The sequence below is a fragment of the Parasteatoda tepidariorum genome, chromosome 1 (assembly GCF_982258835.1).
Source record: "Parasteatoda tepidariorum strain Cologne lab strain chromosome 1, Ptep-v5.0, whole genome shotgun sequence".
Taxonomy (NCBI): domain Eukaryota; kingdom Metazoa; phylum Arthropoda; class Arachnida; order Araneae; family Theridiidae; genus Parasteatoda; species Parasteatoda tepidariorum.
Window position 1 is genome coordinate 8,539,737 of NC_141755.1, and position 27,451 is coordinate 8,567,187.

General features: G+C 28.8%; 1 long non-coding RNA gene across 2 annotated transcripts in view; it reads left to right on the forward strand.

Annotated features, from left to right (window-relative positions):
* The window catches only part of LOC122270675 (uncharacterized), a 234,375-nt gene that overhangs the window by 88,277 nt on the left and 118,647 nt on the right, over nt 1–27,451 (forward strand). The window contains exons 4-5 of one of the 2 annotated variants that reach the window (XR_006225933.3): nt 2,667–2,696; nt 4,210–5,468. This is a non-coding gene — a long non-coding RNA (uncharacterized LOC122270675). Of the gene's footprint in view, nt 1–2,666; nt 2,697–4,209; nt 5,469–27,451 lie in introns of those variants that run through there. The other variant, XR_015432466.1, reaches the window with a different exon arrangement.

Sequence of the window (27,451 nt, forward strand, 5' to 3'; positions counted from 1 at the left end):
AAAAATTTCTCAATGTATGGCGAAATACGCAAAAAGTAAAAATGATATTAATTGGTCAAAAATTTGGTCCACGCTTTTGGCCAAACTATTGGAATCATAGTTAGCAGATAGCAACTTCCACCTATATTTTGCGTACCAGAGATATAAATATGTCGAATAAAACGTATGTTTATTGAGAGAAAGTGTGTTTTAGTGTCTGATTTTATAATTTAAAGTATCGTCTGTACTAACTAATTACATACGGAAAGTCATCTTCTCGAACCATCAAGAGATTGTGCCCTAGTATATGAAAATTCAATGATTACATCAAAAGTTATTCTCGGGGGAGTTTTTTGTTGCGCACTGCAGATTGATTGTTGTGCACTGCATATTGATGTTTATTATATGATATCAAAACCACCTAGATTTCTGAAAGCAATATATTATTAGCCAAAACGTAAGTTATCCTTCCTCTGTACATTGCCTACGAGTCTCTTAGTATGTTAGGAGTCATAATTTTTAGTAAACACACTATATCTATTTTAAAGTATTCTTTTAAATATATATAATTAATATATATAATTAGAATTTTAATTAAAATCACTAAAAATGAAGTAATCAGTAATGAAGATTCAAAAAAACATTTTTCGAAATTTTTATCGTTTTTACTATCTTAGGTTAAAGTGAAAATAAAAAATGCGATGTAAATCCCAAGCATCAGTTAATTTATGTCATAACAAATATTTAAAAAATTGCTGAATTTCATATGAGTTCATTAAAAATTCGAAGACATAAGATGCGTTAGATTGTTGAGTGAGAAAATTCCGAATGGTAATGTAAGAATTCAAATTCTAATGTAAAAATTATAATTAATGCAATGTCTGAAAATTTAATTAAACAAAAATGGAAATAATGTGAAATTTTTTTAATTAAAAATTTTATTACGCAAATTTATAAATCGGCCTGCGAATTTATTCTAATTAATGCATTTAAATAAGCTTAAAAAGACTAAAATTATTATTAAATTTGCGTTAATTCATTAATTTGGCATTTTTCTAAATTATCTGAATAGGAATAATAATTATAATGAAGTTCAAAAGTATCTAGTTTAGAAAAATTATAATAATATATATCAAAATAAATTCTAGCTATAAATTCAATTCTCGTCAATCATTTTTAAAACAAATGAGGTATATTCTGATATTACTATATACATTTATTATATATTTTCAGGACTATAGTCAAAAATAAAGCAATGGTACTGAATAAAAATTCCGGATCAAATTATTGTAAACAGTATCGGCACTTAAGGTTTTTTTTAATCATAAAATCCATTTTTAAAGGAGCATGTTGCCGAAACAAAAAATCTGATTTATCGCTCTTTTTATAGTAATAATTACCGTAAAATTGCTGAATCACTCAAATTTAAACAAATATTACTAAAAAAGTTACGGTATAATATTTTACGGTAAAAATGGATTTTATTGATGATACATTCAAAGTGCTGGCATTTTATGCAGTGATTTGATCCGGAATTTTTCTGTGTAATTTACAGTGTAATTGAAGGAAGTAAAGTTAAAAAAAGAAATTAGGAGTACAAAGAGTATTTTAAGCGTTAGAAACATAAAAATTAGTTGAATTGATCAGGATTTATGGAAGGCGATATTAAAAACATCAAAATCCGGACATTTGAAAATAAATTCGTTACACGCTATCTCAGTTTCTTCGAAATAAAGCAGGTTTTAATATTGTTTACATAAATAGTTCTTGTTTAGGCTTTGATTTTTTTTCCAGATTTTTTTCTTTGCCAAAATAGTTGAAGCCTTTAACATATATATAATTTTTATCATATACTTAAAAAAGAATTTTAAAATTATTTATTGAACATGGTAATTACGGAGTGTGCAGTGCAGTTTTTTTTTTTATCTATGCTAGTATAAAAGTGGTTTTCTCAGCGGAATTATTTGTTAAAATTAAAAAAAAAAAAAAAAAAAAAAAAAAAAAAAAAAAAAAAAACACTCAGCAATAAAAGTAAAAATCTACATAACAAAAAAGATACTAAAATATTTAACACAATACTGGCATATTTTTCCTCAAAACAAAATTAATTTAAAATATTTTCTGACAAATATTAGACTACAAATAGCGGCACAAGAAAATAAAAACGTATACCAACTTTATCATTTTATACATTAAGCCTATCAAAACTATAAATATTTCATTTAACTTTAAAAGCTGTGACTAGACTTAATGTATGTAAGAGAGTGCATGTTATTAGGATTTCTTACATTAAACGTATTTTACGATCGAGGGAAACAAAGGATAATGGGCCCTATCAACATCTTTTCCAATTTTAAAAATAAAAATCGTCTAAAATTTACTTACCACCCGCGTTTTTATAGTTCAGAAACGGTATCATAAATTCGAACAGATTTTTCCATACATTTAGGGGAAAATGCTTTGCTTTTCATATTTAGAAAATAAGGAAGAAAAACGGTTACTTAAAATAAAAGTTCTTTTAAAGGCCAAAATTTGAGAAAAGGCAGCTTGCTTAAATGGGGGTCATATTTAATGACTACATGATCGTTAAAAATGTATATTTACGCTATATTTTGTAAAATTCTTTTGATCTAAATTTATTTTATTTGAAGTGTTTTTTGTACTAATTTATAGCTTTTCTTTTGCAGGGTAACGTGCAAATAGTGTTAAGTGTAAACGTAAGTAAACCTTGCGAATTATTCTTCTGCATATTCTCTGATTCTGTTTAAAATTCTGTAATATTTTTTATTTGGTATGACTTTATTGTAATTTGAATTTTTTAAAAAGTTAAACGTGATCATTTTTTAAAAAAATTAGCAAGTAATCTTGAAAATACAATATCACTTAGTTTTGATACACAATATTTTGTAAAATTCTTTTGATCTAAATTAATTTTATTTAAAGTGTTTTTTCTACTTATTAATCGCTTTTTTTCAATGCAACTTATATACTGTGTTTAGCGTTAGTGTAAATGAATCTTGCAAAACAGGGAATTCTCTAATATTTTTTATGTGGTTTGAATTTATTGTAAATTGATTTTTTTAATATTAAATGTGATAATGTTTTTAAAAGTTCTGCAGAAAACCATAAAAATATAACATCACTTAGTTTTGATAAATTTTTTCAGAAATCGGTTTTGTCATTGTAATTTACGATTTATTGCATAAAACACCATAAATTATTGTCATTTCATCATAAATTATTGTGATAGATATTCAACGTATGATCAGAAATCAGTTCATGCTCATACAAATGTTAGAAAAGTTTTATTAAAAGAAGTTTTTCATAACTAAATAATAGATTACATTTTAAAATAAATTTAATTTCACATGAGATACGAATGGAAAAATAATTTAATAGATTTTTTAAGTAATAGCAGAAGTAAGTTTTAAAAATGAATGCGAAATTTTGCCAAATCATGAAATTAAAATGAAGAGCTTTTAAAGCAGATTAAGATTAATTACTTTACGTTCTGTGTTAGTATTGAAAGAACATTTACCTAATTAAAATAGCTACTTATGCTTGAATATTTTTCGGCTTATTAACGCACTCATTCTTGCGAAATTTTGTGAATATATATATACTTACTTTAGATTTGAATACGTATTTTGCGCTTGAAAGCATATTTGATATTTGTAAGTTTAAAGTATCATTATATATTTTGTTAAAAATAAAATCAGGATTTTTTCATTAAAGTAGTCCTTTTTAAATACAATTTCTTCTTTTCTTTTTTTTCTTTAACTTTAACGAATAAAAACTTAAATTGTTAAAAAGCGATACAAATTTTTTAACCAGAGACATTTTTAAAATCAGGTTTTTAAGTCATCCTAATGCTATGTTCCTAACAGTTGAAATGGAAACTGTGATCATAGCACACTTTTTATGTAGCTTGAGACAATGTATTCTACAATCTATCACATAGTATGTTATATATTTTTAAAAGATGTTTTCAGAAGTTCATTTGCATAGGAGAATAACAAGCAATAATTTAATATGAATTAAAATTTTAATTTCAAACTATAATTAGCTGTAAAGAGTAGACTGAATTTTAAAACGTATATTTGAAAATTTATAATTCTTTTTAAACTCCCAATTTGGCGAAATTATTCTAAAATAATTGAAATTAGGGAATAAATTTATGTTTTGGAATATTTTTTGAGTTATGTCTGAGGTTATTTTTAAATCAATTAGGTCACAATGGTGCTTTATCTTCCAAAACTGTTGATATTTTGAGTCATTTCTATACTGAGGGGAAAAAAGTGTGGTAAAAACTACTCCGAGTTGGTAAAGTGTACCGTATAATGGGATCTGTGGGAACAACAAAAAGTTGGTAAAATTTAGAAATTTTATCATTATAACTTAGAGTATGCCATTAAAACTATTTATTCGGTTAAATATAATTTGGAGTCTACTATTTTTTCCTAAATTTGTGGTAATAAGATACGTAAATTTAATATAACATCATTTTGCGTTTCAAAACAACCTCATCCATCCCATTAAAATTGTGTAGGAATCCAAGTAAAGACTTGCTACAAATGTAGCAGTCCCAAAATATTATAATAACAAATTGTAGAGAGGCAGTATTTGCCTTGAAATGTTGTTCATGATTTTGTTTTCTGTTATGAGAAATTTGTCCAAAATTAAAATTATTTAAACATCAAACATCTGCTAGATAAAACTTAATTTTCAGATTTAAATTTCCCGTTTTAATACTCCGCGACAGAAAAAGTTTGTGAACATTTTGCGCTAGAATATTTCTAAGCGTTTTGAAACATTTAGTCTTCAACTTTTCTTCGAAATATCGCTTATTATCAGTGACAGTTCCCAAATTTGTAATTTATATAAACAAACACTTTTCCATTTTAATCATCGTCAGAATAAAGTTATTTACCTTTTTTTACATTACAGATTGCAATTGCAATGTATAAAATCTATCCATAACGCCTCTGGCTCTTCGCGTCGTTCCAAAACAGGAAAAAAAGGGGAGCAGCATACGAAAAGCACGCGCAACTGCCCAATTCCATTTCGACGTCAACAAAATATTCGAAGAACCATTTTCGCGTTCGCATTTCTCCATTTACGTTTTGACAGGTTGTCAACAGAAGGGGGTAGGGTCGAATGCTCTTTTATGCCAAGACCTTTTCCACACTTCTTTTTCACACGATGGCGCTTCGACGATTTTATTCTAGAGTTGAGTAAGGGGTTCAGGAGGTATGGTAAGTCGACAATCACGTGTCGCTTAGAGTTTTTTGTTTGTCACTTGCCTATATATCCAGCCTTTTTCGTTCAAGAGTTCATACGTTGAAACACAAATTTAAGATTTAAGTTATGGGTTGTATTTTTAGAGCGAGAATTAGGTCAAAGTTATAAGAGAGAAGGAAACTCTTTCAAAAACTGTGACGAAGTGACAGAGATTGAGCGGCAAGGATATAAGATACTGTATGTAATACGCTAGACTTAAAGAATATTTTCTAATGTTTGAAAAGGAATTTTTCAAACATCATTTAATTTTTTTTACGCTTTTACAAAAAAAAGAACGTAAATTTTTTTATATTTTTAGAATCTCAGTTAGTCTGTTGCTATAAGGAAAGTTCAACATATAACTAAAAGCCATTAACTCTTAGAACATATGTAACGAAAATAAGCAATAATAACTCATATTTCTATTTAAATTATATTAAACCTTTCCTACAATTGGATTAGTATTTAATGAAGAATTTTCAAATCATTTGTCTTAGGTTATGGTTCATTTTTTATAAATGATATAAGTAGATAATTATTAAAAGTATGGAGCAAATGCGTAAAATTTAATTTAACAGACCGGGCTAATATATGATTAGATAAATATATTGCTTGTGCACCTTTGATCTTTTAAATATCTTACATATTTCTACTTATCAATCAGTATTAACCAAGAATTTTTAAATTTTTTTCAAGAAATGCTCGTTTTAAAGTATTTTTGTGCTTTTCTAGTTAAATTTAGATAATTGATGTTATTATAAAATAGATCAAATCCTCTAATAAAGCGGCTTTCGAAAATATGACTATGTTGAAAATTCTCGATGTAGATATTCCAATACTCTCCAGTTGTAATTATTCAGTCCTCCATAGAATTATATTTTTGCCCGAAAATAAATAATTTATTTTGAAATATCATGCATACAAATCTGTTTCACTAACAGTAATTTTAGTAGGACCTACTTCAAAAAGCCAGTTTAATTTATTAATCCATTATTATAATTCGTATGATTTTGTAGAATAATATTAATAAGAACAGGCCATAAGAATTATAATACCGCGAATAGTCTAATTAAGTGGCAATAAATAAGTGACTGGTAGCAGACGTTTCAGAATACAGAAGGAAATCCATTGATGGCGCTAAATGAAAAAAGAATGTTGCCAACAGTTTAGTCATTCGAACCAAACTTGCGATATCCAATGTTAATATTTAAATAATTTGACTTACAAAGTCAACCTCGAAAAAAAAACCTTTGTTAAACCTCGAAAAACCTTCGTTAAGTTAAATCTAATAACGTTTATGCTAAAGTTTTAAAGTAGTTGAAGAAGGGAAGATTAAAAATATATTTTTAATATCCATTCGTCGTGACATAGAATAGTAAATAATAGTAGATTTGTATTCAAATAAAACGTTAGCCATTATGGAAAGGAATATTCAAAACTATATTTTTATATTCGCTCATAGATTTAATTAAAGTTGAAAAACTGATTTATTTATTTAGAAAGGGATTGAAAATTATTAAATAATAATATAAATTTGTAAAATAAGGGAAATAAAAATTCTGGCAAATATGTAATTCTAATAAAAACATGACAGGTGTATTTTTAAAAAGGAAAATTATCTCACGGTTAAATAAATATAGAAAAAATACGTAAACATTTACTTTTAGAGTTTATTTTTTAAGAATAAACTCTCACATGTCGATATTAAAAATATCTTTAGTCGTTAAGACTCATGAAATTTTGAAACAGTATGAATGAATTATTTTAATTTAATTTAATTTCCCTTCTTTTAATGACTTTATTAAAAAAAATATTCGCAAGATTTATTTTGAAACAATTTTTGAATGATTTTATAACACCTTGAAAAAATTTAAAGCTGGTATTTTTTGTGTGAATTCAAACTTTGCACCAGTACTTACATGTAAAATTTCTACTTCACTCTTATTGAGCAACATTAATTCGAATTTTTTTTTTGTTTTTTTCTCAAACCTTAATGATTAAATTGCAGTTTTTCATAAATAAGTAAGCAAATTGCAAGCCATAATAAATGTTTCAAACATTAGAAAAAAAAGAACAAAAATTCACAATACAAGCATCAACTGTAATAATGGTGAGGGAAATTGCCCAAAAAATAAATTGTACCAACAAATTCATTTATTGGGATACGTTCCCTCAATGCTTTATCTTTTGTGGACAACTGTTTTGAAAATGGTTGCACACAGTTTCTCTTGATATTTTATGCAATGAAAAAAGTGTTGATGATTATGTTGCCGCTGCAGATCTTCCTCCGGCTGTTAGATAAGGAAGGAAGGAAAAAGCAGCGTTTGTTACTTTTCCTGCATATTGACACCTGAAGCAGGGAAACAGTTTTACAGAGAAGTAAAGTCAATGGGAGAGTATTTTTTTATGCCTGTCTTACCTGAAAGTGCTTGCTTTATGCGAGTCTTTCGTATGTTCTATTCGAATATTTTTTTTTCTATTGTTTTTTTTTTTTTACTCCACAATCCAGTTTTGTCGTTGGTGGATAAATTATTAAAATTTTGATTTTTAAATCCAACAAACCTGTGTCTTAGGAAGTTCATTAATTTTTTTATAGCATTTCAGATTATATTTGGCTAAAGCGCATTATTTTTATTTTTTATTTTTATAACCACCGTTAAACAGCCGACCCAATTTTGGGTTTACGACTACTGATGTTCAACTCCGTAGCCTTACACGCATTGCTAAAAAACAAGTAGTCAAATATTTGGCTTTTCTTATCCAGCTTTGGTATGTTCTTACACTAAAGAGTGAAATTAAATTGAAATCATGAAATTTTTAACATTTCAAAATAATGTAGCTTTACTATAGGCTTTGTCGGAAAATGTCTTACAACATTTTTAAATTCAATTGATTTTTTATAATTTTTTCTGGTTTCGAGACCCAATGATGCTGCCAATAGTATGCATCAATAATTAATGTAATATGATAATTTATCTTGATATCTATAAATATCCAATGATTTTTGAAATTTTCTACGCAAACTTTTTACTTAATACAACCTTCTCACTATTAGGTTTTTGTGTTTTAAAGCACTGAATTTTATTAATGAAGGAAGTGGGTTAATGATGCATACTCAAATGCTAAAGATTCGGTTAATTCTGAATTCCTACACTTCTTTCCTTATAACTATGCTATATTTACTTCATATATTATATAATTACTCACTGCATTTATAATATTACATAATTTTGTAATATTTCCTAATTTTACAAATAATATTAAATACTAAAAAACTCCACCTCTTGCTCGCTGTCACCCACTGATCCCCAATAATTTTTACGCAATTATTTTTCGATTACTTCGCAATAAATTATTGTATCATAATTTTATGAGAAATTTCTTACGGTGTTGGTATAAAATAGCTTTTTCCGCAAAAGTTGAAATCATTTACATGTGAACTAAAATATTGTGTTAGCTTATATTTCCAAATATTTACCTTAGGATTTCTCTTAATAAGACCTATTAGTGAATATAAATAATCCGGAATAGAGACTAAGCTCCTTGTTTGCAACCACACACACCAACACAGATGATTTCTTCGCAATAACTGTTATTTCTTATCTAAAACGAAATTCCGTCATGAAACAAAATTGCGGATAGAGTACTGGCACCTAAATACACCATTCATAAAATCTATTTTTAAATTAGAATCCGCTTTTAACGTAAAATTTTATACCGTAGTTTTTACAGTAATATGTATTTAAAGTCAGTTAATCGATAATTTTGCAGTAAAAATGGCGTTTTGCTAGAATTATTGTTTTATAAACTTTTAGGACAAAAATGGATTTTATGGTAAATGAAACCGGCACACGGTATACCAATGCTCTCTATCGCAATCCAGAATTTTTTACAGCGTAGTAATCAAGCGATTTTTTTCTATGAGAGTTCAAACTATTCACTTTTTATGTACTGAAAAAATTGTGTTTGCACCCACGATCAAACATCCCCTTAGCATTCTAATAAAATCTATTAGTCAACATAAATAATTTTGCTAAGTAATCATTTATTAAAATAGCATTTAGAATTGAAGGTTTATTATTATATCGAATTAGGTGAGTTTGCAGCCATCATTTAATATTTCCATTTACCAAACTGGCTAATATCTTCAGATATAATAAAGTTGTCTCATAATGTAGTCATTCTATTTTGGAGATGTTCTCTTGGCTGGAAAATCAAATAGTAGAATCTGCATAAAATTAATAGAAGTCATTAAAATATTGTTTTCTGATAAATTACTAATTAAAAGCGTTTACCCGTAATATTGAATTTTATTATTCCACTCAACTATTATCAAGTTTTCAATTTTAATTGTTTTTTTAAATTACGAGTCTATTACTGCACAATTAGATTATATTTTTATTTAAAAGAAAATAATGTATTATTCTCTATACTGACGTTTTTCAAGTGTTTGTCGAAGTTCCCGTGTTTTTTTAATGCTTATATAGTTAAATAATCAAATTTTGTAAATATAATTCGTTGAACTAGGAGGCTTCGCCCTCTGCTAGCTAACGCTCGCCAACCCTCGAGAATAGCTACGCAATCCTATGTGGTTCACGCCGTGAACCATGGCTCGCTGCGCTCGCTCGCCAATGAACACAATGTTCTAGCACAAAGACATAATATATTATCATCAAAGACATAGTATTTTATCATCAAAGACATAGTATTGTACTTATGTAGAAAAATTCTACCAATGTTCTTATTGGCTTTTAAAAAAGTATATTAGCTATTTAGATTGTACATGGTGAAAAAATCAAAACATTAGCTAAATAAGAAACATATTAGCAAAATAAATTATCAAATATTGCTTCACTAATATTCTGCATTTTAAAGCGTGAAAATTCAATGCATAAATAAACGCGAAATATAAAAAAATTCAATGCATTCAATACAAACACTCAGGGCCGGATTTAAGCTTGGTGGGGCCCTAAGCTACTGAAAATAATGGGGCCCTTTTAAGTTCAATTCTATTTTTTAAACCTAAAGTAAACTGTCGTATTTTTTACTGCTGAATAATAGCATTATATTATTAAAAATTTGATAATATTGCCTGATTTTTAAATATATTGATTGTGATGGGACTATAATGAAGAGCATTTCTATTATTGCACATATTTTTTGAACCAGGAAGAAAACAGAAACTCTTTTTTAAGAACATCATAAGTACAGAGTAAAGATTTGGCATGTTAGAAGAACCATTATATGTTTAACAGAGTTTTTTTTTCTTGAAATTCTGAATACATGTTATTTGGAATTTTAAGTGATTTTTTTTAATTTTTTTTTTTTTTTCTTTGCGAAATTTTTTTTTCTAAATTGTTTTTTTTTCTTAACGTTACATTTCGCTTTGCTGCTCTATGACTTAGAAACATGAAATAATGAAGGTGTGTCAAAAATAAGCAAGGAGTTAGAAAGAACATAAGAAAATACAATTGGATTATTAGTTTTATTTTTTTTTATAACCGCCGTTGAACAACCGACTAAATTTTGAGTTTACGACTACAAATGTTTAACTCCGTATAATATTGAATAATCACCTTATAATTTTGAACTCAATCCAGAAGATAAGAGAATTGGATCAGTACCCAGAGGTATTGATTTGTTGTGAGAACTTAGAGGACTTTGTGACCACGGCAGATTTAACATGCACCAGTCACCATTTTATACATGGGTATTCTTCGGCCGGCTGGATTCGAAATCTCATTCTCACGAACACGAGTTCAACGCCCTACCAACCAGTCTATCCCGGCCAAATTATTAGTTTATTTTTTTATAGTAGTCATTGAACAGTCAACCTAATTTCGAGTTTACGACTACTAATGTTCAACTTATTAGACTTCTAATTTTAAACTCAATTCAGAACACAATGGAACTCCAGGATCAAGTATTGGAAGAAATTTTTGTCTTGGAGGGGGACGTTTTGATGGAACTGACCAGCATTTAAGTTACATGATGAGGAAAACCACAAAAGCTATCCACTGTCAGTCTGACAACAATGGGACTCTAACCTATGATCCGTCTACCACTGAGGATATTTTACTTCGGCACAGTGGCTGCTGTAAGCCGGGTGTAGAATTCGTATCGACCAGTCAACACTGGGATTCGAACTCAGTGCCCTTGAGTCCATCTTCCCTCGGTAATAGCTCTGCAGGAGGTACCAATTTTATTGATTTGCCAAATTTTAGTCATCTTCAAAATGTAAATAGAAATTCAATCGTAATTTTTGTAGAATAAAAAGATGGAAATAAACTGTTTTTCCTCTTAATCTGCAATGATTAATCATGAGGGTTAGTGTGCAAAATGAACAGGGGGTGTAGCTTTCTAGTTTTTTAAATACTTGTTAAATTATTAGTTTTTAACATGCCTACTTAAAAAAAAAATAAGAAATACATTTTTCAGTATTAAGAAATAATAATTAAAAACTGTCATCAGCTGGAATAGAACACACGATCTCACAGTTTTGTGTTAGATTTCATAATCATCAGCCCCAAATATACACACCTATATTGCGGTTATTTATTTATTATTATTATTATTTTTTTAAATTTAATAAATGAAGTCATTTGGATACTTGACATTCTTGAACTGGATGCTTTAAATGCTTGACATTCGTTATTACAGAATGAAAAGCTTTGAAAGACAAATATTAGTTAATGTTTAATAATATTTAATTAAAGAAAAAACATAACCCGTATTGAAATCTAACGAATTGTCCCTGATAAATTTTGTGACAGAAAAAAAATTGAAGCCTGATACATGTCCGGATTTTTGAAACACTTTCTAATTTCACTATTTAATCAAATTGGTTTCGATGTCTTTCATCCCGCCTGACTCATTAGTGATTCAGCATATTTCGATATCATTTTTGATTCTTTCTTACTTAATATTAATTTGTTTGCGACAATTAATTTGCATAACTTTTTTACTACATTTTTGCGAGGAGTTTAAAAATATATTATCGAGGCATTAACTGAAGTTAAATTGGCTTTTTTTTTGTATGCCTCTTTTCTTACATCATCCACACACCCACACGCGACCGACTGCTTCTTAGAAACAAATATTAAATATTCTCTTGATCAAATGATGGGACAAAATTCGCCTTTCAAACAAATCAAAAAACTTTCTACCTTTTAAAAATGTTTAGTTTTTAATAATTTATTAATATTCAAATTGTTTAAAAGATATGTTCCTTTTCATTGACAAAACAGTTTTAAATTTTATCTAGTCATTTATTTATATTTTTTAAAACTATTTTTTATTTGCTTTTATTTTATTAAATTAAATGAACAAATTTAAAATAAAAACAAATCTGCCAAAATTTTATAAATAGTTTCAATTTGCAATTTTAAGAAGTTATTTCGACTTTGCTTTAAAAATTTGAAATCCTAATAAATTAAAAAATTTAGATGCCTTATTAACTTTAAACACATAATAACAACAAAAATCAGGGAGTTAAAAATAGAAACAAGCATGATCAATAAACAATAAAATCATAAGCTAACTAAATAAATGAATTTTGTGTACGAAATATCATATTTTACAAATTAAACATAATTCATATTTCGGGGATACATGGAAAATTTGGTCAGACAGGAGGTTTGAACAATATTTTTTACATATATATTTAAACATTTGTTTAGCTGATGATCACTTGATTTCAATGCTCTATCAAGCAATATCACATGTTGCTTCTGTCTATTAGCAGTAAGTAAAATTAAAGTAAAATCACATGTGTTATCTCAATTTCATCCAAAATAAACCAAATCAAGAATTTTGGCAGATAGGCCTGTCAAAGAGGGAATTGAATAGTGGCCCACCATTTAAATAAAGAAAGAAAGGAGTTCACGGATTCATGTACGATTAATTTGGAAAATAACAAATTAAAATCAATTACAATAATTAAGTAAATTAAGCAATTAAGCTAGTTAAAACATTTAGGATAATTAAAAGGAAAAAAAGCTTTTGTAATATTCTCCTACAGCCCACAGCCTTAGAAATTTTTAGCCCAGAAATCAGACAAAAGGGTGTTTCTGTGGACAAAAGAGCCCACAGCAATTTAAAGAAGCTGAAAATATTTCCCACAGTGTAAGTTGAGGCGGCTATTTGACAACTCCATGGAGTATCGCTTTTTAGGATCCATGGACTACTCCCATCACTGGTAGCTACGAAAGCTACAGAATATTTTCATCAGTCAAAAGGCCTTTTTATTGCTCATTTGGTTAAAAAAGTGAAGAGTAACAATTATTTTATATTTGTAAACGCTTTTATTAGATTTTGAAAAGCGTTCGCCAATGTAAAAAAGAAGAAAAAAAATGTATTTCAGGCTTCAGAGGGCTCCAGCTCCGAATAAAACTTTAAAAAAAGAAGGAAAAAGTTGAATCAGGGGGCCCTTGCCATCTCGGGGCCCCAAGCTACAGCTTATTTAGCTTATACGTAAATCCGGCCCTGCAAACACTTAAACGTTTTTTAGACGTTAAGGTAGCTCCCAGTAGAAAAATATCAATTCAACAGCGGCCTTTTAAAGCATTCTCGCTTCAATTAATTAATTAATTCCTAATTGAGTTTAAATTAAATATTGTCATGTTTTAGTGCATGAATCTGAATTGAACAACCTGATAATGCTCTGTCTGATTATTGTTATCTGGTTGCTCACTACGTGCTCTTGCGCGCCGAATCCAATCAATTAAAAATGAAAACTGTTGCCAGCGCGAGAAAAGAAATATCATCGGTTTTATTGATACATACAGACATACATACGTACGCATTAGCGTTTTATATAATATAGATGGTATCTTTTTTGTTTCAACACTAATAAATCTTTTAGACTTTTATCACAGATTTTATATTCAAAGGTAAACAAAAGAATTACAGTAATCGTATATCAGTTATAAAAAAAAGCTGTAGACTCAACCTAAATTCTAAGTTATTTAGAGTTACGACAAAAATAAATAACTTTATTGTTTTGCCCTCAATGAAATAATTTACCGAAAGAAAAGTTTTACGGCTAAAATTTCGATTTATTTTTTTATCGGCAGCCATTTTAATTGAAAGTAATTTTCACCTTGAGGTATAAAATAAATATACATCCAATAATCTTTTCTATTTCCAATCGTCTAACGATGTCTCACACATCATCTCAACCTCGACGAAATGTATCTTCCGAAAATGCTTTTCAAAAGATAGCAGAGCAAAGCAAGACGTATACACAAAAGGAGCAACACTTTACTCCCTCGAGGTAAGAAAGCGCCAAAGGAAGCCCAGGAAAAAAAAACCTGAGGTTTTTTGGCGAAGATTTGGAAAACTATTGCAAGTAACACAATCAACATGATGTCGTGTTCCTATAGCAACGGAATCTCCCGCGCTTTTCTAGTCATTTAACTAATGGCCAAGAAGTTGGACAAAAGGGTAGAAGAAATATCAACCGTATATTTTTTCTTGTATTCGAAACTGATACGAGTAGAATGTTTATTTTTTACTGCCCTAAAGGGTTGGGTTTTATTTAATCCAATATTTTTTTTTCTAGAAGTCTTTTGTGAGTTGGCGGTGATTTCCCAAAGGATGTTTTGATGCGACTAGGTTTTCAACTTTTTTAGCTGTCAACAAGTTAGATAGAAATGTGACAATGGTTTGATTTATATAAAGGTAACTCTTCTTAAAGTGAATAGTTAGGAAAATGTTTTCAACTTATTTATCGGTAAGTTTATGAAGAAATGTTGCTTCCCTTAATATTCTTGATAATATGATAAGCAAACGCAAAATATCTAATATGGCAATGAGTTTCAGTAAAATTATTTTATATACATTTATATCTTACATTAGCATAATTTTTCAAATTGCAGTAAAGTAGCAGACATATAATTAATTGCAGTATTTAGTTTACTTCAAACAAGTCTCAGAATTTGATTACTTAATCATAGCAAACCAATATATTTAAAAAAAATTCTTAACGAGCAAGTTTTGTAACGTGATGAGAGTTAAGCATACTCAAAACCTTCAAAACCTATGAGGTACTTAAGAGTTGAAAAGTTTTGATTAGATTAGTTTCAACGTTAAAAACGAGTAGAGATATCTGATATGTGACATTGATGTAAATAAATGATTTATAAATAAATAATTTAAGAATATTTAAAATGCTTAATATGAAATTTTATCACGTAAAACATATAACACTGTACGACCCTACTATTACTGAAACTTATGCATTGAACTAAAAATTCATATGAAATTCCTATGCTTCGAGATTTTTAGAATTTGATTATGCGATTTATGCAAACGTGTTGATCAATTGGCAGTAGGAATAAATCAACGTTTCTGAAAATGATAAAATGAATATTATCGTTCGTTAATTAGCACTGTTTATCTTATCGAATTATTTGAAATATTGAGGCAAGAATTGTTATCAAATAAAGAATAACTATGTAATGCAAAAGTTGACAACTGGATTGTTTGGAAAGTCATGAATTGGTTGATTATTTAAAACTTGTCAGTTGAAGTTGTTTGGAGTAGACTCTATTGGCTCAGTCTTCCATTCAATTTCAATTTGAGGTGCTCCATATTTACAAAAACTCCATTTAAATGATTTTTCTTTCTTTCTTTTTTTTTTCCTTTCTGAGCGAACCTGATAGAAAATTTTCATACAGGGCTTTTAAATGTATTAGTTTTTTAACTTAATATTTCGTTAACTTTTTAGCTTCAACACAAAAGTTTCATAAAAGCTGAGTTTAATTTCCAAAATGGTAATCTTTTATTTACAGTAATTATTTATTTTAAGATAAAAAAAAGAACCTCTATACGTGTCGAGAATTGTTAGTTTTCGCTGTTAATTTTCGTGTCAAAATTATTGTAATCCAAAATAACTTCATTTGAAGAAAATATAAAATAATGGTAAAAGAAGTTTAGGAGAATTTAGACCATGTGTTGATTTTCAAGAAAAACAATTAGCCTTAAACTGCGTTTAAGGTCAGAAATATTATAAAAAACATTTTAATGATGATCATAAATATTTCACAAAATTTGTTATGAAATCCATACTTTTATTTAAGTCTGAAAACGTGTTGATTGAGATTTAAAAAAAGAATAATATAAACAATACTTAAAAGATAAATTTGTTAAAATGAAGATAAGCATATTTCGGGAATTTATTTCAGAAAATATTGGAATGAACCAAGATTATAAAAAACGATCTTTATGGCATATCTATTGAACTGTTTATAATTTGTTCAATTAAAATTTAATGTCTGTTTGCATTTTTTTCTCTACGATCATATTTATAACATGATTAATGAATTATAATTTTTTGTTATTGATAGTTATGCTTTATGTCAATCAAAATTATTGAATTAAGATTGGATTACGTGAATTTTTATGTTGGCATTTCGATTTTTTATATTATTGTGCATTTACATAGAGAAAAATTTTTAATTTGACTCCGCATCTTTTATTTTACATTTTAGTTCAATAAGACGTAAAAAGTATTTTTTGACATTTTCTTATTTACTGTTGTTTATTTCAATTCCTTTGGTAAAGAAGTCTGCTATAAATAGAATAAGTAACAAAATTTCCATTAAGAACGCTTTTCGCAATTTATTCCTTAGTTTTAAAGGAGTAATAGTTGATTTTATTAAAATTAACCTGTTTATTCAACACTAAGATGGATATAAGAATTAAAATATGGTAAGAAATTGAAATATTTAAAATAAATATTAATTTACTTTCCAAAATGTATTTTTGTCCTCACCAACGAACGACATCTTTAATGACATCTAAGCCTTTCATGGAACTGAAATAAAACAAATGGCTTAACTATTATAAAGAACTTTATAAATTCAATTAAAAACAATGAAAAAATGAGCTAAACTCATTAATTCATCAATGTAATTGACAGTTAAGATCTTTGCTCTGAAATTGTTTAGGCCAGACCGTTGCCATTTTGTCATCAATAAAAGAACGATTCATCTTTTATATGCTCTAGAAATATATTGGAAATTCATATACATCTCTCTGTGTATAAGTGCTTATGAGTGAGTACGTGGTTATAAAAATCGAGCATAAATATAATGAAATCAAGGAAATTTTTTCCAGGCGTAAGAAAAAAGCAGGAATGAAGTCCTTCTTAGAATCTGATTTTTTAAATTTGTACAGTGCACCAAAATAAATAAATAAATTAATTAATAAGTAAACGGACTTCCCTGTAAAACTTTTGTTTTAATGAATGGATCTTCACGTTCTAGGACTCATTCCTAATGGTTCGAGGGGGTGAATGAAACATACAAATTGATTAGTGCAGACTATATTTTAAAATACAAAATCAAACACAAAAACATATTCTTTCTGAACAAGTATGCCTCTTTTTCAATGATTTTGAATTTTCGAACTCTAAGATATAGGTAGTAGAGACAATCTGGGAAATATTGTCCCCATAGTTTGGTCGGGAGAGCGAGCCACAGTTTGGATCCCTTAATTTTAATTTAACTTTTTGCGTATTTCGCCATATCTCGAGAACTACTTAAACGAAAAATTATTGCCAATAATTATAAAATTCCTTTATTCGCAGGTGATTCTATGTAAAAATAAACTTTAATGAAAATTTATTATCTTTTACTGTTTTATTAAATAATAGAAAAGAAATTCAAATTGTAAGGTATTCAATTTTTTTCATTATTTCAAAGTATGAAATTTTACATGGCAAAATATAAAATTTAAATGAAATCAGATGAATAGCTGCTGAGAAATCAAATTTTAAATTTATGAATTTTTGAAAATTTGATTTCTCATGAACTATTCATCCGATTTCGCTCAAACTTTGCATTTTGCCTTGAAATGTTACATACTTTAAAATTATGCGAAAAACTATATTCCGTGCACTTCAAAATTTTTCGACTCTTATTTAATACAATAATAAAAAATAATAATAATGTACTAAAAATTTATTTTTTGCCAGGAATTATCTTTAAAGAAATGAATTTTATTATTGTGTGCGAAAAGTTTCCAAGTCGCTTAAAAAGTTATCGCGATATAGCGAAATACGCAAAAAGTAAAATTAACAGTAAGGGATGTGAACTTTGGATCGCTCTGCTGATCAAATTATGAGGAACATATTTCTTAGATTGCGGGTATCCCTATATGTTGTGAGTCAGAAATCCGAATCCTCTGAAAAAAAAGTATGTTTATTGAGAGAAAGTGCGTTCTATGTCTAATTTCGTAACTTAAATTATCATCTGCATTTATAAATTAGCATATTTAAAGTCACCCCCCGGACTATTAAGATTGAGTTCTAGACCGTGAAGATACGATCCTTAGATAAAAATTATAATTATACAGCACAATACTATACTTTATAATCCTTTCAAACTCTTTTTTTTATTGCATTTTACAACTTCATTCTAAACACGAGGTCTTGAAATTGTCGTGTGCCTGATTAGGAAAGAAAATTAGGTTAAAATTCGCCTCTGAGAAATTTGAACATCGAATTTAAAGTTTGAAATCAACTAGCAAATACTACTTCAATTTTAATCTTTTTAATAATTCAACTCATTTTCCTATCCTCTTTTCCCTGGTTCTTATACATTTTACAACTTTGAGATAATATGAAGGACTTATATCTGTCGTGCTTCTAAACACTGAAATTTATAGTTGCATACCTCACTAAAATCTGTAAATTGCTTTTAATTAAAAATGAATATGTATTTATTTAGAGTTTTGTATGGAAATACCAAATACATATTTAGAACTTTGTATCGAGAAAAGTTTCTTAAACTATTTATTCAAAATGTTTTGTCTTCAAAAAAGCAAAAAAAAAAAAAAAAAAAAAAATAACAAGAAAAAAAAATTTGACGTAAATAACGCGCCCAATGAGTGAGAGAAGCGTGATTGGATTGCGAAGTAATTATAAGGGAACTGTGGAAACGATTCAGAGTGTTGGCGAGCGCTATCGAGAAGGGGCCTAAAATTCGCCTCTGAGAAATTTGAACATCGAATTTAAAGTTTTAAATCAACTAGCAAATACTACTTCAATTTTAATCTTTTTAATAATTCAACTCATTTTCCTATCCTCTTTTCCCTGGTTCTTATACATTTTACAACTTTGAGATAATATGAAGGACTTATATCTGTCGTGCTTCTAAACACTGAAATTTATAGTTGCATACCTCACTAAAATCTGTAAATTGCTTTTAATTAAAAATGAATATGTATTTATTTAGAGTTTTGTATGGAAATACCAAATACATATTTAGAACTTTGTATCGAGAAAAGTTTCTTAAACTATTTATTCAAAATGTTTTGTCTTCAAAAAAGCAAAAAAAAAAAAAAAAAAAAAAATAACAAGAAAAAAAAATTTGACGTAAATAACGCGCCCAATGAGTGAGAGAAGCGTGATTGGATTGCGAAGTAATTATAAGGGAACTGTGGAAACGATTCAGAGTGTTGGCGAGCGCTATCGAGAAGGGGCCTAAGCTTACCAGTTTAAAATAATATTGAAGGCAATAATTAAATTCTCAGGAATAGAAATGAAACTCGGGTCATTTTTGCACCAAAACAGAGTATTTAACTGTATATATATTTCTGTAGTAGGATTCGTATATAACTAAGGACTCAGAAAATAATAAAAAAAATGCTCTGCTCGTTATATCCGAACTCATGGATAGTGCAAAAAATCGAACATAAAAAATTATGCAAATTGATGCATTTTGCATATTTTAATTACATATTGCAACATTTCTCCCCCTTTTTTTCAAGAGTTTTATAATTTCAACTTCTTCATTTACGAATAATTCAGCATTTTAAGTAAAGGTAAAGGCGAGGAATAAGCTTTTCGTTTATATGACTCTGTTACCGAAAATGCTCCCCTAACCACTCAACTGTTTCTCTGACTCTATTCAAATTGACTCAAACATTCTATTATTGTTTTCTGAAAACGAGACAATGGGCCTACCCAGTGTCCAGCTTTGCAGCATTTCTTTTTTCTCAGCAGATTTCACCTGTTGCAGATAACCCGATTCATTGATTCAACTATTTCTAAATAACAGCAAAGCATAATTCACAATGATTAAGCACCGAAACTCCTTTAATAGTTGCAAACAACGTACGGTGCGATATATTTTGCACGGAGAAAATTATTCTGGAGAAATTACAGTATTGTATGGTAATGACATTTCTGGTGAAGAAATCTTAATTCTAGTTTAAATAAAATTATACTGTATTTAAGTCATTCTTATGATAGCGTTTTCCGTTCATACGATAGCGGTTTACCGAAAATTCTGGTTTTCAAAATTATAGTTTTTTATTACCACACTTTAAGTAAAATATACAAAACTGAAAAGAAAATATGTAATGTAGTGAATAAAATAAGTTAATATTTATAAGAAATTTATAATAAATAGTTCTTGCGCCATGGTTTTATGGCTATGGTATTATACACGATCTAAAAAGTATAAGCAACCAGACACAGTACATGTTATTAAGGCCAATCGCATTCGATGGCTGGGGCACCTTTGTAGATCTGAAAACCAAAACCCCTCAAAATAAGTATAAGAAAAAGGGGTCGTCCACCGACTAGGTGGCAGGACACAGTTGAGAGTGACCTAAAGATAATAGGAATAACTAACTGGAAGGCCATGGCACAGAATAGATCAAGGTGGCGAAAATTTATTGGGACGGCCTTTAGCTGTCATAGGCTGTAGTGCCCAAGAGGAAGAACAAGAAGATTATACATGATCAGGCTAAAAGTATCCGACACCTAGTGGTATGGACTGGGGGCGTCCTATAGGCACATATTGATATGATGTTGATCCCCCTTTTGTATCGATGGCAGCCTGGACGCGTCTGGGAAGACTCTCCACCAGCTTCTGATAGGTGGATATAGGAATTGACTGCCATGTATCCATCACAGCTGAAGTGAGTGATTGCAGTGAGGAGGGTTGATTTGGTTGGCTACGTAATATGTGCTCTAATTCGTCCCAAAGGTGTTCTATGGAATTTAGATCGGAGTTTGAGAAGGTCAGTCCAGTGTTTGAACACCCATTTCTTCAAATCACGTCTGCTTCGATGTGTGAATCAAGCAGTTGTCTTGGTGGAAGAGAAATGGACCTTCCCCGAAATATTGCCATAGAGTTGGAAGTGCAGCATTGTCCAGAATGTCCGCATACATCTCAGAGATAATGTTTCTGACCACAGGAATTAACGGAACCAGGCCAAATCACGAAACACAACCCCCCACCACCAAAACCGTAACAAGTGGATGTCCGGATGCTTTTGGCCACATTTATGAAATTTTTTCACTTATTATAAAACCATATTTTCTTTTTAATTTTAACAACATCATTAACTTTTGGTGTTCCCATGGATTCAGAAACACGGTAAATGTTACCATATTCAGGTTGTTTTGGTCATACTTTTTTCTCCGTGTACTGTTTCTCAATATTGTTGAAAATTTTTCTATGCTACCAAAATAATTTTCCTCTTGAAATCCGAGAAAAGTGAGAAAAAAAACTGTTCATACCAAAATACAAACTGATACTTTTATAACCAAAACATTATAATTCTTTGTTTAAATCCGGAATCACTTTAAATGTAATATTGTAACATGTGGGTTCTAGTATGTATCCAAGTTGAATTTATTATTTTTTTACATATGATTGCATAAAGTCATTTAGGGTAATTTCCTTGGTACACTTCTAGTACGGATTTCAAAACATTTGAAACTAAATTCTTCGATCTCTACCATCAGAGTTTCAATTTTGCAATATCTTCCGAACCAAAATTCAATGAATGAAATACATCCTCTTCAAGGGAACCTTACATGAATAGTGGGTGATAACAGAACTCCGTAATCGACATTTTTACGTCAAAGTCATCATTCATCAAACCGATCCCAGAATTCGATAACAACGAGAATTAATCATCATCGTCCATGTCGAAATGTTGTTTTCGTTGTGAATGAAGTCTCCTGAGAAAAGGTTTCTTTGCGTGAAAAATGATGCCTTTCCACCAAGTTGAAACCTTATCCTCGGGCATTAGATTGTCACTGGTTATGCTGTGTTATACATGTTCTGACATGTTGCACGATCAAAATAAAAGATAGTGGCAAGTTAGTAATTTTTCTTCTGAGGCTGTAATTTTGCTTATGAATGAAATATATATTTTTTCCTAAATAGAAAAATAGTTTGCTTAATAAGAAATGGTCAGTATTTAGCAAATATATAAACATTCTTAATTTCTGGTGAAGTTATACTGTTACATTTTTCATTTATTGATATTTACTGAATAATGGCCTTTACATAGGTAAACTTACTAAAACATGAAGCTCTTGCATGTTTATGAGATAGTAGTCTTAAAGTTAAGAGAAGTTCTTGTATGTCCATAAGTTAGGCTAAAACTTAATGAAATGATTGTTTATGTTTGCACGTGTTTGATTATTTTATTTCATTTTACAACCAGCCTTGAATAGCCGACTCATTTCTGAGTTTGCCTAATCCAGAAAACAAGTGGATTGGAACAAAATGGCCTTCGTGGAGGACTTTCCTGATGGAGCTAACTCATATTTTCATTACATGGGAAGAAAAAGCACGGGAATCTACAACGGTTAGTCCGAAGACAAGGAGATTGCAACCCATCATCCATTTACCACCGAGGACATTTTACATCAGCACTGTGGTCGGGGCGAGCCGGGAGCAGCATTTGCATTTACCAGTCACCTCTGAGATTCAAACCTGGTTCTCCTCTTTGGAAGGCGAAAGCTCTATCTTTTAAGCAACTGCGACTCGCATGTTTCGTTTTGAAATAATTGGTTTCGATTAGTAAAATGCATTCTTTTCTGAAACAATAAACATTTTTGTAGGTTTGTGTTAAAAACCTGATGATGCAAAGGAATTTAACAAATACATATTATGGTTTATCGATTTTATTTCTTCTTAAGACCAGCATACGAAAGATAACTTCCATTTACCTTTTCTTTTTTTTCTTTTTTCCCATCAAATTGAGTTTATAACATTGATTAATTTTGATGCCTTAATCACAATAATTCATTTAATTTAGACTCAGTGCAGTCAATCATGGCTATTGCTTAATGTTTACTTTCATATTTTTCATTTAGTTTGCTATAGCTTACTTTCCTGCTATAGTTTACTTTCTTAGTTTTTGTTTAGTCAAATCTTTTTATAGTTTAACACTTCATAGCTTTGTTGGTATGGTAGTAGTTTAGTTTTAGTGGATAATTTGAAAAAAAAACATCATATAATGTAAGTTTGCTTAGAACTAATCAACTAAATGAGATCAATAATTGTTCTGTTAACAAACTCTTCCTTCTATAATGTCATAACTACAGATCTTAGAAAGCCAAAAATTAAATTAATAGGTATCGGATAAATTTAACTAAACTTTTTAAAAGTAATAATTTGTATTTTTGAAGCTTTAAGTTAAAAAAATTAAAGTTACTTTTTATCTGAATCAGCTTAATTCTTTTTAAATTGTAAAAGAATATAAATAAATAGAAATTTTTATATTTTTAACAAAAGCTTGCCAAATAATTTTTAAAAAAAAACTCATTTCTTTCCCATTTTTTTTAAAACTTGAAATCCTATCAATGTCGCCAACATAACCATTTGAGCGCCAACTCGGCTGGCAAAATATATTCCAAGTTTGAAAGCCGATTTGAGAGAAGATGGCAGCCCATAATTAGGTAGATGTAAATAGACGGAGATTAGTGTCAAAACTCTTGTAAATATTTGATTTAACACTCTCAAGCCTTATGGAACTTTTTTTTCCTAACTAGCAAAATATATTATTATCATAAGAAGCCTAATGAGCTTATTACCCTATCGAGTGGTGCATTTAAATTGTTCTGTTTGCTTTTAATATCTTAAATTTAACTTTGACATGCTCTAAAACTGGGATCTTGTTCTTTATAAGATTTATTGAAGAATAGTATTACAGATATAAGGCTTACTAGATTTTTTTTTTCATTTTTAGTGTTTGAAAAGTAGAAAAAATATTTTAAAGACATTTTAAAATAATAAAGACTTAAAGTTCTTTTTTTTTCGAGTACTTATTTGAGTTGTTAGAACTATAAATAACGAAGTAGAAAGTTTCAAATTACGTTTTAAATGATACAGCATTATTATGATTTTACCAGTAAAATAAATAGCTTAAGAAATGGTATTTATTTTAAGTATTTGTGAGTTAACTGTTACAATTGTATTGAATCACTTTCGCGTAGTTTGAATCGGTAGTAACTTAGAAACTCATTTTAAGTAAGTAAAAAAATACTTAAAAATGATTTCTGTAAATATAAACTGAAGTATACTGAAATATTTAGTTTTTTTCTTGGAAAGAGAATTTGTTAGACAGTATTTGCATTGGTGGATTTCAGTCGCTATAAAAACGTACACAAAGCATCTTTCAAAATTCAAAGCTGCATTCTCTCATTTTTTCTTTAATTAGTGATGTTACTAATTAGTATGTATAAGTATTTACAATATTTTTTTCTGAAATCTGAATGATCAAAAGCAATATCATTCAATATTTGCAATAAATGAAAATAATTTTTAATTATAAATAACTACATGTGTTTTAGAAAGATTTACAGTTAAAATCTGTTGCATTCTACCTTATGAGTTTTTTCAAAGGGTTACATGGGGTTTGATCTCTCTATATTTAAAAATCGTAAGGGCCACCACCACCAAGTTGTTTTGAGTGTTTAATTTTATGCTACATTTTATTTTATAAACTCAAGAACTAGAAGTTGCGAAGGCGTGTAAAAAATGCAGAGAAGGTACGATGGAATAAGCAAAATAGTATTCGACTATTAGTTCGTTAATTATTAACAGTTAAATATGTAACAAACAATACTGTGTGGGCCTCTCTGCAGACTGTAGCAATGAATTTCTTAAGTTGAAATTAGGAGTACAAAAAGGTCCATTTTAATTTATAAACATCACGCAAGTTTTTTTTTAAAATTTCAATTGCTCGAATGTTATTATAGTTATAAATATGTCTTTTCCTGAATTTTTTTACCCATTTTTTTGCTTTATGTTACATTTTGCTTTGTTGCGGCACAAAAATTAGAAATCTTAGAAACTTGAAAATAAAAATGTGTGTAGGAAATGTACGAGAAAAAGAATTAACTTTTCACGAATTATTAACTGTTACATTTCAAGTAGAAAATATTAGGTAAGCTGCTTTGCCGCTTATAAAAATGCAATTACTAAATGAAAATTTTTGGTGTTGAAAATATCATTTTCATTTATAAACTTAAAGCGAGTTTATGTTTTTAAAATTCCAATTTTATCGAAAGTTATTGTAATTTTAAGTACTTTTTTTTACGAACTTTTTTCTCTTTAGAATATACTATTGATTCATTGTTGTTGAAAAATATATCCCTTTCATAATTTTTATTTTATAATCTCGAGGTTGTCTTAATGTCAAAAATAATGCAAAAAATAAAAAAATGTAAAGAAAAAAAAAACAGGGAATGAAAGGATGTAAATTTTAACAGCTATATGGAAATTTACACTAATATAAAACGCTCAAGGAAAATAACTCTCTATATATGACTCTATTCAAACTGCTATATGATGTTATGTTATCGTTATATTTACTTAACAAGTCAAATAACTTCTTATTTATTACTTTTTATTGCGTCGCTAATTCTGTATTTCTAAGATAAAATATAATTTTTCCAAGTACAGTAATTCTTTTTTTTAACATGATATCCTTTCATGACATGAACAAATAAAATCTGCTTAAATTATGGCTCAAACTATCAACATGGGAACAAGCTATTGTGAAGTCGTAACTATCAATATACAAGTAAAATCTGATTATCAATAATTGCATATTTTGAAAACAACTGAATTTTTTAATTACTTTTAAGGGGAAAAACAATGATGAAAGGGGCTAAATTGTTAGGGTGGGTGAGCGGAATTAAAAAAAGGACAAAGCTTCCCATAATATTAAACAAATCTATCTTTAAACACTTTTTTAAATCTAAGAATACAATACTTCCAGAATACTTTCTAAGTTTTAAGTCAATTGAAATAAAACTTCGTAAAATAGAACATTTTCAGTTTAAGCTCGACCGGTTGAAGAGCGAAATGGAAAAATTAAGTTAATTTTTTAAGTGTTAGTTAGCTGATCACAGCTTATTTTGCAAAAATATTTTATATATATTTTAAAAGATTACTTATTTCTTTACAATTTTAATTTTTTGTTTTATTTAAACTTGAATGGTGTAATTTTTTTTCCTCCAAAAATCATACTTTTTGAGCATAAATATGCCAAAAAATAAATTTATATTTTTTAAATTATTCCTAAACTCTTGTTTTTTAAATATTTTATAATCGTCATTGAACAGCCGACACAATTTTGGGTTTACGACTACCAATGTTCAACTGCAAATCCAGAAAACAAGGGAACTCCTGCATTAAGTATTGGGCAAAATATTGACTTCGCGGTGAACTTTTCGATGGAACTAACCCGCATTTGCGTTACATGGAGAGAAAAACCATGAAAACATTCCACGGTTAACCTGATAGCAAGGGGTCTCTAACTCATGATCCGTCTACCACTGAGGATATTTTACGTCGTCACTGTGGTCGGTGCGAGCCTGGTGCAAAGTTCGTACCAACAAGCCATCGCTGGGATTCGAACCCAGTTCAACTCATTAAAAGGCGAACGCTCTATTACTTTAGCCACCACGGCTCTACACTCTTTTTAGGTATTATTCCTCAACCAATACTGTCTTAACAACCATAAACAAGCTAAACCGTTAGGAAACAGTTACAATAGTACATAATATTGCCTATTATCTATAAAGCCAGTTTTACCTATTACCTGAATTAATTATACATGACTTAAACTAATTATACATGATTTTTCCATTGGGTTTTTGGCAACTAGCTCCAACCGCTGAATTTTCATAACTTTTGTATGAAAAAATTGCCAAGTACAGTTCAAATGTTCTTCTTTCATAAGTTTAAAGTTTGAACAAATTAATTCTTTTATTGTATCAATAATGTAGAAAATATGTTTTTTTTTGGAATGCACCTCTTTTCTAAATAACAACTTTTCTTTCTTCTTTTTTATTGCAAAAAGAATCAATTTTCCTTTTTTTTAAAAAGAATTAGTTTCTTACTTTTTAAAGAATAATTTTCGCTTT